The sequence below is a fragment of the Mastigoproctus giganteus genome, chromosome 14 (genome assembly GCF_048544385.1).
Source record: "Mastigoproctus giganteus isolate SK-2022 chromosome 14, ASM4854438v1, whole genome shotgun sequence".
Taxonomy (NCBI): domain Eukaryota; kingdom Metazoa; phylum Arthropoda; class Arachnida; order Uropygi; family Thelyphonidae; genus Mastigoproctus; species Mastigoproctus giganteus.
This window is the reverse complement of record NC_143588.1, coordinates 121,045,574-121,061,555: the sequence shown is the minus strand read 5'-3', so window position 1 is coordinate 121,061,555 and position 15,982 is coordinate 121,045,574. Positions and strand designations below refer to the sequence as shown.

The window sequence follows — 15,982 nt, the reverse complement described above, 5'->3', positions numbered from 1 at the left end:
GTGAAGCATTTTTTTTTTAAATTAATTTGTTAAATGTTATTTATTAGGACAAAAAAAAAAAAAAAAAAAAAAAAACTACAAGGATAAGCTGAATTTGCAGTGCTATAGAAAAATAGGATTTGATGTTTAAAGGCCACAATTTACAGAAAGAATAGCATGAAGTATTGGAAATTAAGAAAATTATCCATCAGGCAGATACAAAAGCCCATAGCTATTGAGGAAATTTGAAAATCATAGTGAATGCTAAATATATCGGACTTATTTCAAATCAGTTATGTATAAACAATAAATAACCATATTTTGTAGACAATGGCTAATTTGAACAAAAAAAAGCTGTTTGTTTTAAAGCCAATATAAACAATTATGTTTTTTTAATAAGGTGTTGCAGAAACTAGTGATCCATTCAGTAGGAGAGTAATCAATCAAAAAAAGCAGTGCATTCTGAAATTGTATTAAAAGTACAAAAATATTACAGGTTCATTGTGTGTGGAATATAAGTATGGGACAAAGGCACCAATACATCTGACAATAACTTGCCTCCAATAAGTTTGACAAGCTTGGCTGTTCACAACATTAATTACGAAAGCTGCAGGAGGAAAATAGCATCGAGAAGTGTCAAATATCCATGCCATCAGCATTTCAGATCCAGCTTTGGGTATGTATTAGGGTTACCACATATTAAAATGCTTAAAGGATGATATTAAGTTTTTAGAATGAAATATGGATTTTGAGTACGTATATATAATTATAAAAAACAAAAAAAAATTGAAAAATGTTTTGTAAATATATATTTAGAAAAAACAGGTCTATGTTATACAAAATTGATATATTTCTTTGATTTGATTTGTTTTTCAATTACAGGATTTAATAAGGTTACCCTTTTTTTATTTAATACTTTAATATCATATCTGCACTATGAACAATATGCATAATATTGACCCTTTTTTTTTTTATTATATATATATATATATATACAGCAATACCTCGCATAGCACTGATAATTGGTACCGAAACTGTTCCATGTTATGTGAAACTGTGCTGATTGAGGTATAATTATAATGGGTTTTAATTGAATGTGTACTAGAGAAACAGTCTATAAACAAATTATAATAAATCTATAAACAATTTGCGGTTGATAGCCAATTAAAACAATTTGAAATTAAAAATATTGCAAAAATCTTATTAATAAAAGGTAACATCATTAGAGATGAGAAAAAAGCTTTATTGTTTATTTAGGTATTTCAGTAACATGTAGGTTAGTGCAAATGCATCATTTTAACATAGCTATCTACCAAAGTAGATAGCTATGTTAAAGTATAATGGCTATTAATTAATTAATTAAATTGGCATCGTTTGGTTATGGGGGTACAGTGACTTCACAATATGAGAGATGCCTTATACTTCATAACTGGGTTGTCACTATTGCAACACAGGATACCTGCCCACCCACCGAAGAGAAGCCAATGTGCTTTGAAACGGTGCCGTCTGGGTGATGGTATCTGCCGAGAATAAATAACAATAGTCTTCTCCACTGGTGAAGTGTTATTTACTTGAGGTAGTACAATACCATGGAAACTCATTGCGAAGGCAGTCACAATATGAGATATAACCAAAACGATGCCAATTTAATTAATTAAATTGGCATCGTTTTGGTTATATCTCATTAAATTAGATAGCTATGTTAAAACGATGCATTTGCACTAACCTACAGTCATTTTACCTCGTACCTTTGCCCTTAAACACTTTATAGTATTTCAATAATAAAGTCTGGTGAAGTCATCTCTTCTTTTTCTCGGCATAGTTGCAGTCAAAAACTTGTACACCGAGAAAAAGAAGCATTTTTGTAGCATCAAAACCCATCTTGTAAAATTTGCCGTATCTTGATGCTGCGTTCAACATCCAGATCTCCATTCATAATCGCTGCAGGCCATGTCAACCCCCCTACCCCCGAAAAACTTTCTCCAATTCTTCTGTTGAAAATTTTTTTTGGTGCCATTTCAGTGTTATCCACTTCAGAATTGTTTTCCTGTTCTTCATATGCAGTTTGCTCATCAATTTCAAGGAGAGTTGCATCATCTGTCATTTGCATGAGTCGATGCAGTCACATACATTGACAGTGTCAAAAAGTTTAAAATCACAAGTCTTTTCCGATCTTCACAATGTCTTTGGCAATTGTCTGAATTCTTAATTCAAAACCAGTGAAATAATTTGCCAAATGGGACAAAACATGCTGCCAAACAGAATGCATGTTGTTGGCAGCGATTTCTAGCAAAGATGCAAATATATTTTCGATCATATTTAAAGGAGTAAAAAATAAATTGTGAAATGAAAAGCTATCATGTCATCTTGTCAGGATGGAATTAAGAATACTGAACACTGTTGCACTTTGCTAGTGACTGCCCGAGGGAAGCTACTGGCACATGTGCATGTGAGACAATAGAGTTGGCACTGCAGCATATATGTATGCGTTCCTAGGCTACAACAATACAACATATATGTAGAGTACATATCTAGGCTATTGAATGAGTTTTAATATGAACAGTAAATTTTTGACTTAAACTTAATTGAAAACCATGTTATAGTGAAACCGTGCTGTTTGAAGCCATGCTAAGCGAGGTATTGCTGTATATATATATAACATTTCGGTACAGTGCTAATTATTTTAGTATATTTTAATATGGGCACACAATAAATAATATAATAAAACACTTTAAGCATAATAATTTTAATAACTAGTACTGTAAAACACCATTGATACATCAGATGTGACAGTATATGAAGTTGTTGTTCCAACTGACAAGCCTATGCTGTATGTGTATAGTCATCAATTGGCAGTCAGTATGTACTCCAAAGGAAATTTGGCGAGAACAAACTTTAGGATAAACACACTTGCGATGAGTCTAACTTCTAGAAATTGGACAAAATTGCTGTGAAAACTTGTTCAGTTGAATTTATTTTGTATTAGCATGAAAAGCTAGACAAATGACACCCAAAGGAGATGCCTGTTCAGAAAGCCAGGTGCGAACCAACATAAGCAGCTGTCAAAGTGTGGCACCCACACCGCATGGTAAAATGTTGCACCGCTGTGTTACCACCACTTTGCTTATTGGAAGCATAAGTGGGGAACCCATGTTAAGTATCCAGAGCAAAGCTCCGGCAACCTCCACACCTTTTCCATCATGGAGTATGATTGATGTCTTTTGAGGTTGTGATGGACATCATGGCAAGATCCGGTCTTGATTACATTTCTAGGATATGGCTCTAAAATGATCACAGGCAAGCCACCAGTTGGTTTAGTCCACTGGACTGAACTAATTAGTAACTCTCTAGGATGCTTCCAGATCAACTAGTATATAATCTTGCTGCCTCTACTCTGCAAGATGGTGACTGAAGGGAAGTCTGAGTAGTGTGTATGCTTGGGGGGGGGTGCATTTTTGAGACCATGTTAAGTCAAACAGTTGGGTGTTTTCTTGCTGTGTGTACACCATATCCAATATCAATACTTAATACATGTCCTCTCCACCTTTTCTTACTACTGAATATGCAATGAATAGTCAAACTAATTAGACCAAACTTACCTGCAAAAAGATCTAAACCTCCCAAACACTTCGTTCATTTCACAAATATCCATGGTCTCAGTCTTAATAATATCCATTTCCACTTAGTCTGACAAATCCCACGTACTTTTTCTGAGAGAATCTATCAATTGATTCAACCACTGCCCATCTCAGTTGTCCTAATTATTTGCTGTATGATTCCTTTTGCTTCAAAGGTGATATTCTGTCAGAAATTTAGTAATTTGGAATCTCTTTTTGATCTTCTCTGGCTTAAAATCTCTACCACATTTTGTCAAATTCATCTGTTGCCTCCATTGTTTTCCCTACTCCACTACTTGCAACTCTTTGACTTCCTCTCTTTGAAACTTGAATTTCTCCATTCCAACTTTCCTGTTAGTAGGTAATTTTCCTTGGTGATTTTAATGTTCACAACTCCAGCTGATTTCTAGGTACAGCAGATCACAACTTGGCGATGGCCTTCACTATCTTCTCCAATGGAGCCATTCTCTAACTCATGTTGTTTGGCATTATAGGAATACAAAATGGGATGAACTGTGAGAGTTCTTTACTTTGGTCAGATTACTGTTTCAAATCTTCTGATATTAACATTTGTTCAGATCACGATAGTGAAATTATTTTGTAAGGATGAAAACCTTGATTCCACACACCACCTTAAAATCTAGTCCTTTATCTAAACCTTTGTTTCCAATAAATGTGCTAAGGCTGTTCAAGATAATGTTATTTATTGCAATTGGCTCGTATCAAAATCTCCTGGTTCATTTTCTGCCTACACTAAAGCTCACAACAATTGTATAGCAGTTATTAATTAGTCCAAACTAGATTTCGAACAGGCTAAGAGTAGAAAACTTGCTTCTTGTCCAAATGGTAGTTGAGCATTCTGGTCTCTTGCCAAAGCAATTGGCCACTTTTGCCCATTTCTGTACTCACCTCTTAAAATCCAGCTGGTTCTATTACCATTTCAGCCAAAGATAAAACTCGCCTGCTAGCATCCTACTTTTCTTATGACTTGTGTATTGATGATCTTGGTAAACTACCTCCTACCATTCAGAGTACAATCGATTCAATTCCTCTAGTCTTCCATCAAAAACATGTCAGTAGAATTTTGAACAGTCTTGATGCCAAGAAAGTAGTGGGCCCTGAAGGTATTTCTCCACTTGTTCTGAAAACCTGTGCTCCTGAACTTCTGTGTCACCCTTTTTTCACTTTCTTATTTCACATGTTGCTGGAGTTGAGCTGACGTTCAGGTACCATCCTACATAATATACATTATTCCACAGGTGCTTTCTCTCTGCTTGGAAATTTGCTCATGTCCAGCCATTTCTTGAAAAGGGTGATCAATCCCATAGCACTTCTACTCTTTCTGAAGTAATGAAGAAATCTATTAACCCCCAAATCTTAAACTATCTAGAAACCTTCATCTGATCAGTAATTACCAGTATGGTTTTCTTTAGTTTCGATCTATTGGAGATATATTTGCCTATGTTATCCATCTATGGATAAATTCATTCAAATGTTTGGTGAAACTTAAGCTTTCAAAGGCCCTTAGTATTCACAATGACCATGTGGAGCAAGGAAGCCTATGGCTTATGCTGCACCAGCTAAAAATAAATAAATAAAATAAAATTACAAAAATAAATAAAATAAAATAATAAGAGAAAAAGAAATAGACAGCCGATACGTAACTCTAGCAGTAAGCTACAGAATCTTGAAATAACTGGGAGTAAAGTGGAGGAGAAACTGTTGAAGATAAACACAAGAAAGGCACCCGGGGTGGATGGGTTCTATCCAGTTATATTAAAGGAGGCAGCAAAGGAAGTAAGCAAACCCTTAGCCATAATTATGAGAGCTTCCTTGGACTCAGGGGAGGTACCCATAGACTGGAAATGTGCAAATGTGACCCCAATTCACAAAGGAGGATCAAAGGCTGACACAAGTAATTATAGACCTGTGAGCTTAACTTCTGTTCCAGGAAAATTAATGGAGGCACTGGTTAAAGAAGCACTGCAGGATCATTTAGACAAGACTTCAGTTATAGCTCAGACACAGCATGGTTTTGTTAAGGGGAAGTCTTGCCTGACCAACTTGATTGGATACTATGATGCAGTCACAAAAGAACTGGATGCAGGGAATAACTTTGATATTATATACTTGGATTTTAGAAAGGCTTTTGATACTGTTGCACATGGAAGACTGCTACACAAATTGGAGCAGTGTGACATTGGAGGCAAATTGCTGCTATGGATAAAGGGGTGGTTGAGGGGGAGAAGACAGAGAGTGGTAATCAATGGACACTGCTCATCGTGGACTGATGTTATTAGTGGAGTCCCTCAGGGCTCAGTGTTGGGTCCATTATTGTTTTCTGTATTTATAAATGATATTGATGATGGTATATCGGGCTTAATGTCCAAGTTTGCAGACGATACAAAGGTTGGCAGGGTTGTCAAGGACACTACTGACACTATGCTGCTGCAACAGGATCTGGAAAGGTTGAGCAGATGGGCTGAGAGGTGGCAAATGAAGTTTAACATTGATAAATGTAAAGTACTACACATGGGAAACAGCAACCCCAGAGCAACGTATCAACTCTGTGGTACTACACTGACAGTGGTAGAGAATGAAAGGGACTTGGGGGTGGTTGTGCAGGCAGATATGAAGTTCTCTGAGCAGTGCAGAAGGGCTGCAAGAGTAGCTCATGGAGTATTGTCAATGATATACAGGAATTTTTCCAGCAGGGATAAGGAGGTGATTATTCCATTGTATAAGGCGATGGTCAGGCCACACCTAGAGTACTGTATACAGGTCTGGAGGCCTCATTTCAAGAAGGATGTAGAGCTGCTGGAACGAGTACAGAGAAGGGCAACAAGATTAGTGAATGGAACAAAGGGGTGCTCTTACGAAGAAAGGCTTAAGTTTTGCAAATTACAGTGTCTGGAGACTAGGCACCAGCGAGGTGATCTGATAGAGGTGTATAAAGCCTTGAATGGTTTAAGCATGCTCAATGCTGATGGGATTCTTCCTCTAGCTCAGAAAAATCACCTGAGAGGGCATAAATTCAAATTGAGGAAAGACAGATGTAGGATAGACGTGCGGAAATTTGCCTTTAGCCAGCGGGTGGTTGGTTGGTGGAACAGACTTCCATCCCTTGTGGTGGAGGTTGATAGCCTAAATAAGTTTAAGGCTCAGCTGGACAGGTATTTTGAACGAACAGAGGGGTGAAGTGGAAGTGGGTTTTTTTTTTTTTTTTTTTTTGGCTGATGCTGCATAAGCTTGCTTTCTTGCATCAAATGCCTCTACTAATGCTAATGCTAAAATGCTAACGTTTCCTTCCTTCCCTCCCTCCCTCCTTATCCAGCTGACCTTTGAATTTCCCCAAACTTGTCAGCCTCTACCACCCATGTAGGTGATTTATTCCAGTAATTTATAACTCACTGGCTAAAATAAAACTTCCTGCAATCCAGTCTAAACATCTCCCCCCGTAACTTGAAATTATGGTCCCTTGTTCTAGAATCATTTATAACCATGAAAATTTTGTCCTTATTTATTTTGCTTATGCCTCTCGGAGCCTTAAACACCTCAATCAAAACTCCTCTAAGGTGTGTAGTTTCCAAGCTCTGCAACCCACATATTCGAAGTATTTCCTCATATGGACACCCTTTTGCCGATCTTACCAGGCGAGTTAGCCGTCTTTGGGCCCTTTCAAGAACTGCAATGTCTTTCTTTAGGTGCATGCTCTATACTTGAACACAATATTCCAAGTGTGGTCTAACAATAGCCTTATATAATGGGATTATGACGTCCTTATATCTATTCACAATTGTTCAATAAATCATCGATAGGACACCATGGGCCTTCCCTGCAGTCTACAATGCTCGGAGAACTTCATGTCTGACCGTATTTTAATACCCAAGTCCCTTTCCTCCACTACTGGCTTTAGTTCACCTCTGTCCATTTCTGTATTCACCTCTTAAAATCCAGCTGGTTCTATTGCCATTTCAGCCAAAGATAAAACTCGCCTGCTATAGCATCCTTTTCTGCGAAGTGTATAAGTTATTTTGGGGTTACTGTTTCCCAGGTGCAGTACCTTACACTTTGCTGGATTAAAGCATAGCTGCCATTTTTCTGACCATTCTTGAAGTCTATCTGATCTAGGTTACTCTGAAGAAGCTCTGCTTTCCGGTGGTCATTAACTACTCTACAAATCTTTACATAATCTGCAAATTTAGACATCATGCCCTCTATCTCTTCATCGATGTCATTTATGAAAATCAAAAACAACAGTGGTCCTAATACTGATTCTTGGGAACCCCCCTTCTTATGCCAACCCAATCTGAGGAATAACCATTTAACACAACTCTCTGCCTCCTGCCATCCTACTATCCATCTAAGGATTTTCCCTGTGATTCCAACCTGTTCCAGCTTATAAAGTAACTGCTCATGTGGGACTGAGTCAGATGCTTTGCTGAAATCCAAATAAACAGTTTAAAAATTATTCCCTAAGTCTAGCTCTTGAGTGACCCTGTCAAAATAGCTGACAGATTAAACATGATTTCCCCTTTACAGAACCGTGCTGAGTATCTTTCAGAATTCCATTTCTATCTAAAATGATTCTGAATTCCACCCTTAATCATTGTCTCCATGATTTTCCCCACTACTGAAGTTAGACTAACCGGCTGGTAATTTCCGACTTCACTCTTAAAACCGCTCTTATATATTGGAGATACGTTGGCACTTTTCCAATCCAACAGAATCACTCCTAAGCCCAGTGATGCTCTCATAATTAGCCCCAGTAGTTCAATGCACTCATTTGCTGCCTCCCTTAAGATTATAGGGTATATGTCATCAACTGGGGTAGAATTTTTTTTCAGCGTGGTCTGTGCTTGCTAACAGGAGAGACTTCTTCTACAGGGATGGGTTACGCTTAAATAGAAAGGGTGCAAGAATATTGGCTGATGCTATCGAGGCAGTGTTAGTAGGATCAGAAAACTGCAAGCTTTGCAAATTGTCGCAAAGGCGAAAAGATCGAAGAACCAAACCACCCACTCCTCTTCCTCCGATCGATCCACAAATGCAGAGGATTTGCATGGTGGTGGTCCTTATGCAGCGAGAAATAAATTATAGAACAGACAGCACTCTAGAGCAGAGCCACACAACTGACATAATGTAAGCTTAGCCAGCTTATATAAAAGGAGAATAGATGGCGGCACAGGCGCTACTTATTTAGCATATCAACCCACTATTATCACTGAGTTATATTTAAATGCAGCGATTCCATGACCATTATTGTCCTCGTGATCCTCTGTCAATATGGCGCATAATGGTCAGTCTATTATTATGATATTTTGTTTTCTCTTAGTAGTTCTTTTAACCCCTTTTTGATGATATTTCACGTTTTTCGGAACTGGTACCTTACAGGGGGGGGGGGGGTACCGCTAAATTATCATATAATTGGCATTATTTTAAATTTTATATTGGATTTAAAGGCTAAATTATATAGGGGACTTTTGGCTACTGTTTATTTTTACTTCTTCATCCTCCCTGTTGGTTTATTTTATTTTACGTTCGGTCTGTGTTATGTTTTTGCTATACTACTGGCTTATGTTTTATTTTTTTTTATTTTGAATTATCGGATATATATATATAAATAGTTATACTAATTATATTTATAATAGTTATAAAAATAGTTAAACTAATATAAAAAAAAAGCTAATTAATTAAAAAATAAGTGTTTTTCTTCATTCTTCTGAGGATATTATTTGGGTTTTGTAATTTTGGATATAGTGGCAAAATTTTATTAGTCATTCCCGAGTTACGTAAAACTCTACTTAAGAAGTCCTGGAATATATCTCTTATATATGTCGAGGCCTTATTGTATGTTGAATTATTATTTATTTACATTTTGGTATTTGCTATAACTAATCATTATAATCACGTTTTGTTTTCAATATATGTTTATGATACCCTTCATTTTTTGACAGATAGCAAGAATTTCGAGGTTTCGTAAAAACAAAGAAACACCATTTAAAAAAAAAAGTATAATTTGAGATTTGGTTGAATAAGGTGGGAGACCAGGACATATCTGCAAGTGAAATGTTCATCATGTTTATTGATTTTTATATATATTATAAGAAATATATGAATAAATGAATAGCATACAAATATATTTAAAATATACATTATAATTTATATATGTATATAAATTATATTTATAAGAGGTTGAAGAGGAATATTAAAATATAGTAATATGGTTTATGGACTAGGGACCCCGCATATTTTGGTAGCAGGAACCCAACAACCATAATGGATATATAAGTTAGTTGATTGAGAGGAACAGAATAGGAAATGAGCTGCTAAACAGAAATTGAAACTGCGGAAAGCACAGAAAGATATAGGAAAAATAAAAAGTATTTAATGCTGAACAACTTATGATTTCAACATCTTCATTCGGGGTCAACCATCAAAATCGCAGGAAAGAGCAAAAAGTAGGGCCTCTTGTTTCTACATGAAATATACGTTAGCACGTGGTAGTATCTACAAAGCAATCTGAATTTAGCAGTAATGGAAGTTAGGCCTAATGGTAGAGATAAGCACAGGTAAAGCGTACGTATATTTCATGACTGACCCTTGACTATTTTATAATATATATATATATTTATATTTATTTTATTTATTATTTTTTTTTGATAGATGTTCATGCAGACACCTAAAAAAAAAAAAAAAAAAAGTATGAAATAGATTGCATTTGTATAGATGAATAACTTCCAATACATACATAGAAATGCAAATATATGCTTTCACAGAATTCTGCAGTCAAATATAATTCACATTACACTGATTGTTGTGAACAAAGGCTTTGCAGTGCTGCAGCTAGAATTGGCCATTGACTGAAATTTTTTTATTCTAAAGAATAGAAGATACACGTATATAAAATGGATAAATCTAATAATGATAATACAAGTTCATATACAGAAACAGTATATCGTCCTTCACAAAGTGAAAGTCTTACTTCTGAAAATCATCAGATTGTGACCTCTGCGGTCATTCCATTTTACACTGAGATAGCTCCTGAAGATCACAAACTTCAATCTGTTCAGGAACCTTTTAAATGTAGATCTTGTGATAAGACATTTTCTGAGTGGTTGCAGTATAAATCTCATGAAGCGACTCACCTTAACGAACCTATAATTTGTGAAATATGTCAGAAGTCATTTTCACACAGACATGAACTTGAGAAGCACGTGAAAATTCATGCTAAAAAACCATTTATTTGCAAAATATGTGGAAAAACATTTTCACTATTAAGATATCTGACAATTCATATGAATGTTCACACTGATGAAAAACCCTTTATTTGCGAAGTATGTGGCCAAGCAATTAAAAGGCTAGGAGATTTTAAAAGACATTTAAGAAATCACACACTTGAAAAACAATTTGTTTGCAAATTATGTGACCAAGCATTTTCACAGTTAAGATACCTCAGGCACCATACAGGGCATTGCCATAAATCTGTTTCTTTTGAAACAGATAGAGGAGCATGTTCACAGTCACATAATCTTACCACTTTAAGATGTCAAACTAAAGAAAAATCTTTTCTTTGTGAAGTCTGTGGGCTGGTATTTTTACTTCTATCAAATTTTAAACGTCACGTTAGAATACATACCAATGAGAAACCATATCAGTGTAAAATATGTGGCAGAGGGTTTTCACAATCTGGAAGTCTGAAATATCATCTCAGAATTCACACCAATGAAAAACCTTTCATTTGTGAAATGTGTGGAAAGTCATTTCCAAAACTAAAAAATCTTAAAAATCATATAAGAATTCACACTAATGAAAAACCCTTCACGTGTAAGATATGTGGTACATCATTTAGAGAGTGGGGTCATCTTAAAAGACACGAAAGAGTTCATACAAATGAGAAACCCTACACGTGTGAAATATGTAGCAAGCTGTTTTCGACTTTATGGAACCTGCAGAGTCATATGAGAATTCATTCCAATGAGAAACCTTTTGTTTGTGAAATATGTGGTAAATTGTTTACAGAATCACGTCACCTTAAAAGGCACTTAAGAATTCATGTGAAAGAGAAGGGGCTTCTGTAAAATTTTATTTTGGATGGCTCACAATCAATAAAATTTATACAAGATTCTTACAGCCAGAAATTTCTGCTTAGTTTCCTCAAATATGTGACTCTGTGTACTTATTGTTTTAGGTGTAATAACCATTTCTGGAGTGCAGCTCATTAAGAACTGAGTAGAAAATGGTCCTGACAGAATAGTAATTCTACGCTAATGCAGACCTTGCATGATGGAAACTGCTTTATAATAGTTTATTTGCATTTGGCTGTTAAGTTTGAGATCCCATCTATTTTTAATTTTTTGACTTAATGTATAAACATTGTATTGGGAAGCTGTATTGGTTTTTGAGCCCTATTTAATTAATAAATTGTACTTGCATCTTGAAATCTGAAGATGAGTGTTAACAATGTACAGTAAAATTCCATTATAATGAATACTGGTTAAAGAAAATTTTGCTATCACAAAAGTGTTTCTAAGTGCAGGCTGACTTCCCATAGTGCTTGCTTCCTTGTATCATTTACCAGTACCATCTCATTTGAAAGAAATAATTTGATATAGCAAAAAATTCAGTATGAGGAATTGTTTTCAAAGTCCTCTCCCCTCCCTTTGCATAGAATGCTATGTACCCTATTTTGTAAATACATCTCTGAGAGGATTCACTTGGGGAAAAAAAAAAATTTTAATTTTAAGACATGGAACAATAATTCAGTATAACACTCTATTGTGTTTTTTTGCATTTTCAAATGATTATGCTCTCTCTCTCTCTCTCTCTCTCTCTCTCTCTCTCTCTCTCTCTCTCTCTCTCTCTCTCTCTCTCTCTCTCTCTCTCTCTCTCTCTCTCTCTCTCTCTCTCTCACACACACACACACACACACACCCCTATCTTGTGGTATGTAGTGATGCATCATACGGTACCATTCCATAAAAAAAAATAATAATAATAAATAGATTTATTTATTTAAGCAGCTACAAAGCATCATTACACAGCTTCAAACAGACTACGAATATTGGTTTCCAAGGAAAAGAAGTAAATGTACATAAAGTGAAGACAAAACAATTAGTTAATTGAAACCAACAAATAAAAATGAAAGGAAGGATCAGTCAGACTGAAATGAAAAGGTATGAGAAAAAATGAACACTGGTATTTCTTCACACACTACAGAGAGAAAAATCAATTTTAAGGTTCAGGTAAAAGGTGTGATTAGCAATTTCAGTTGCCTCTTGAAATATTAGCATTAGTAAAGGCACATGATGCAAGAAAGCAAGCTTATATACCATCAGCCAAAAAACAAACAAATCTAATTTTACCCATCCACTCGCTCCAAATTGTTTGTCTAGTTCTGCCTTAGAGCTATTTAAGCTATCAACTTCTACAATGACAGATGGAAGTTTGTTCCAGCAATCAACCACTTGCTGGCTAAAGGCAAATTTCCGCACATCTGTCCTACAACTGTCTTTCCTCAATTTGAATTTATGCCCTCTCATGCGATTATTCTGAGCAAGAGGAAGAATCCCATCAGCATTGAGCATGCTCAAACTGTACAGGGCTTTATACACCTCAATCAGATCACCTTGCAGGTGCCTAGTCTCCAGACACTAATTTGCAAAAGTTAAGTGTCCAGTGGTATCAAATATCTCCTAGTTTGCTTTGTTGATTGATCCTGCAGTCCTATTATAGTAGTTGTAGTATCCATAATTTGTTCATGCGTAGGATGGTTTTAGTAGTGGATGGTTTCTTAAAGATCTTGTTGGTGTGTCAAAGTTTATATGTAAGATGAGGTGAGGGCAATTTATGGTACTATTTCCCAGCTGGTTAAAAAGGAGCAAGTCGGCTGAGAATTCACACCAATGAAAAACCTTTCATTTATGAAATGTGTGGCAAATCATTTCCAAAACTAAAAAATCTTAAAAATCATATAAGAATTTCAGTTTTTGAAGAACTGAAATAAGAATTTCAGTTCTTCAAAACTATAAATTAACAGTAATGTTAATTTATAGTTTTGTTTTGTTTTTTTTTTTATTAAAATCTGAATGACATTTAAACTTTCTTAAAATTATTTTTCCCTGCCAGTCAATTGCCCTTTCTCAACATTAGAGGAACTTTCTCCTTTTTAAATTTTTTACAACTTTACAGTTTTACATTTTGTTTAAGAGAAAATTAAGTTGAGGTTACCTCAGTTCTGTGGTATTCACCTTTCAGGCCATTTATGTGTTTGTGTTATGTTTATTATTGTTTACAGTCTAAGTCAAATTGAGCAAGCCTTGACTTTAGTGTTATGACTGAATTTGACTACACAATCAATTCTCACAAAGTTGAACTTTTAAAAATATTTATTTCGTAATAAAATAGAGATATCCTTTGCTAACACTGATTTTGTAATAAAATTGCAATTACCAAATTTTCTCTGAATTTTTCTTTCAGACACTTATTTTTACCAAGCTTCCTACTTTTCTTTTTACCTCACAAGATCTCTCTCTTTCTACCTTCTTTTCAAATGCATCCTGTTTACTAGCAAAGGCTCTCAGATGCTCCTTAAGCTGCTACAACTTTTGGATTTACATGTGTAATGAAAAAAAAAATTGGAACTACGTTTGTAATGATCCTTCTGGTTAGTGTCAACCATTTTATTCTTAACTGAACTAAATTCATGTTATGGAGTAAGTACAGAAATTCCTTTTTTAGCAAAACAAAGCAGTTTTACTGTTTTCATACAATTTGTGATATTTAAGCGAAATAAAAAAAAAATTCCTGCTTCTGTATATTAAAGTGCAGCAGAATTTAATTGAAAAAGTAGTGCTTTTTTTTGAAGTAATTTTCAGCAATATTCAGTAGACTGAAACTTTGGTACAATGATATGATTCGTGCACCTCATTCTAATGAGATTTTAAAAGTTCGTTCTAATGAGATTTTACTGTACAGCAGTTAGTTCTTTATGTTTAGTTAGTTCTCTGTAAGCTGAATATGCATGATATGGAACAAAAAAAAAACCAGATCTTGTGTTAGTTGAAATTTTATTCTTACTACTCAAATGTAATGAATTTTGATTAATTCATAATATAGCTAAATGAATTCTTTATTTTCCATCACTGTCTGTGTAAATATAAAATTGCTGAAAATATTGTCTACAAATGAATGTTGCCTTCAAATGCAGTCAGCTGCATTTAAAAACTTATTGTTTGCTATTGTTTTATTGGTGCATATTCTATACAATTTCACAGTTAAAGACAAATTTTATTTTTTTAATTTGTTCTGTAAATGTTTAATTTTCTACACAATCTAAGCCAGCAGATACAATAACTTTAGTATTGATTAAAAAAAAACATGCTACCTCATTGTGCTGAATCAAAGTTGGTATATAATTATTACTATATCAGTGAGGATTAAATATCAGTGGATTAAATTGCACTGGTCAACAAAGTGAAACTTTTGTTTTTATTTTTTATAGATATGAATACACTTCTAGACCAATTTTGTGTGCTGATTTTTGAATATGTTCTCAGTTTTTTTTCTGTTGTGTAGTTTTTACAATATCACTCCTGATAATAACAGTACATATTAAGTAAATTTCATTACAAAACATGAGACTGGTTACAATTACATTTTTATTACTTTTACCCAATATGTTTTATACACTTACTTAAAATAATACAGGATACTATAGGCGTCTCCGTAGCCAGGTGGGAAGGAGCAGCAGTACATAGCACAAGCTTCTTGATTAGACCGGGGTTCGAGCCCGTCACCACCAAATACGGAGAATGCGGAAAGGTCGGAATGACCACCGCATATCCCGGAGCAATATGGCCTTAGTTGCTAATGCTCCTAAAAACCAAATAACAAACAGGATACTATTGTAAAAAAAATATACATTTAAAAATGTTGTACATATGATCTCCTTTAGACTGAGACAATTTATGCATTGTCTGGAGTGTCTCAGTACAACATGCAGCAGTAGTCAATGTGTGTTTGTGGAAGAAACCTTAGTTGCAACTTTCCATCAACTTAAATGTCTTGACATTTAAGTTGATGGAAATGATTGATAAGTTGGGGAAATGTCATTTCCCCCACTTATCAATCATTACGTCAACGTTCTTGGAAAGAATTCTAGATGCAAGAAATGAAGAAGTTTCAGTGACATAAGACATCCCATAATGTGTATGTGCACTCAGCACTTTCTCAACTCCATCTTTGTATGCAAGAGACCTCTGGTTACCCAAAAGTTTACACAATGCCATTTAAAAGCCTTCTGTGCTTTTGGTTCTATTACATTGGAGTATTTTTTTAAGATTTCATCCTGCAGATGTTCCCTAATTTGAAGCCTATAAAGACTC

The 15,982-nt window shown here is 35.0% G+C and overlaps 1 long non-coding RNA gene across 2 annotated transcripts in view; it reads left to right on the top strand.

Moving 5' to 3' along the window:
* The window catches only part of LOC150075694 (uncharacterized), a 28,183-nt gene extending 18,522 nt beyond the window's left edge, over nucleotides 1-9,661 (top strand). For both annotated transcript variants that reach the window (XR_016547928.1, XR_016547929.1), the window contains exons 2-3: nucleotides 476-655; nucleotides 9,554-9,661. This is a non-coding gene — a long non-coding RNA (uncharacterized LOC150075694). The remainder of the gene's footprint in view (nucleotides 1-475; nucleotides 656-9,553) is intronic.
* The last annotated feature ends 6,321 nt before the right edge of the window (nucleotides 9,662-15,982 follow it).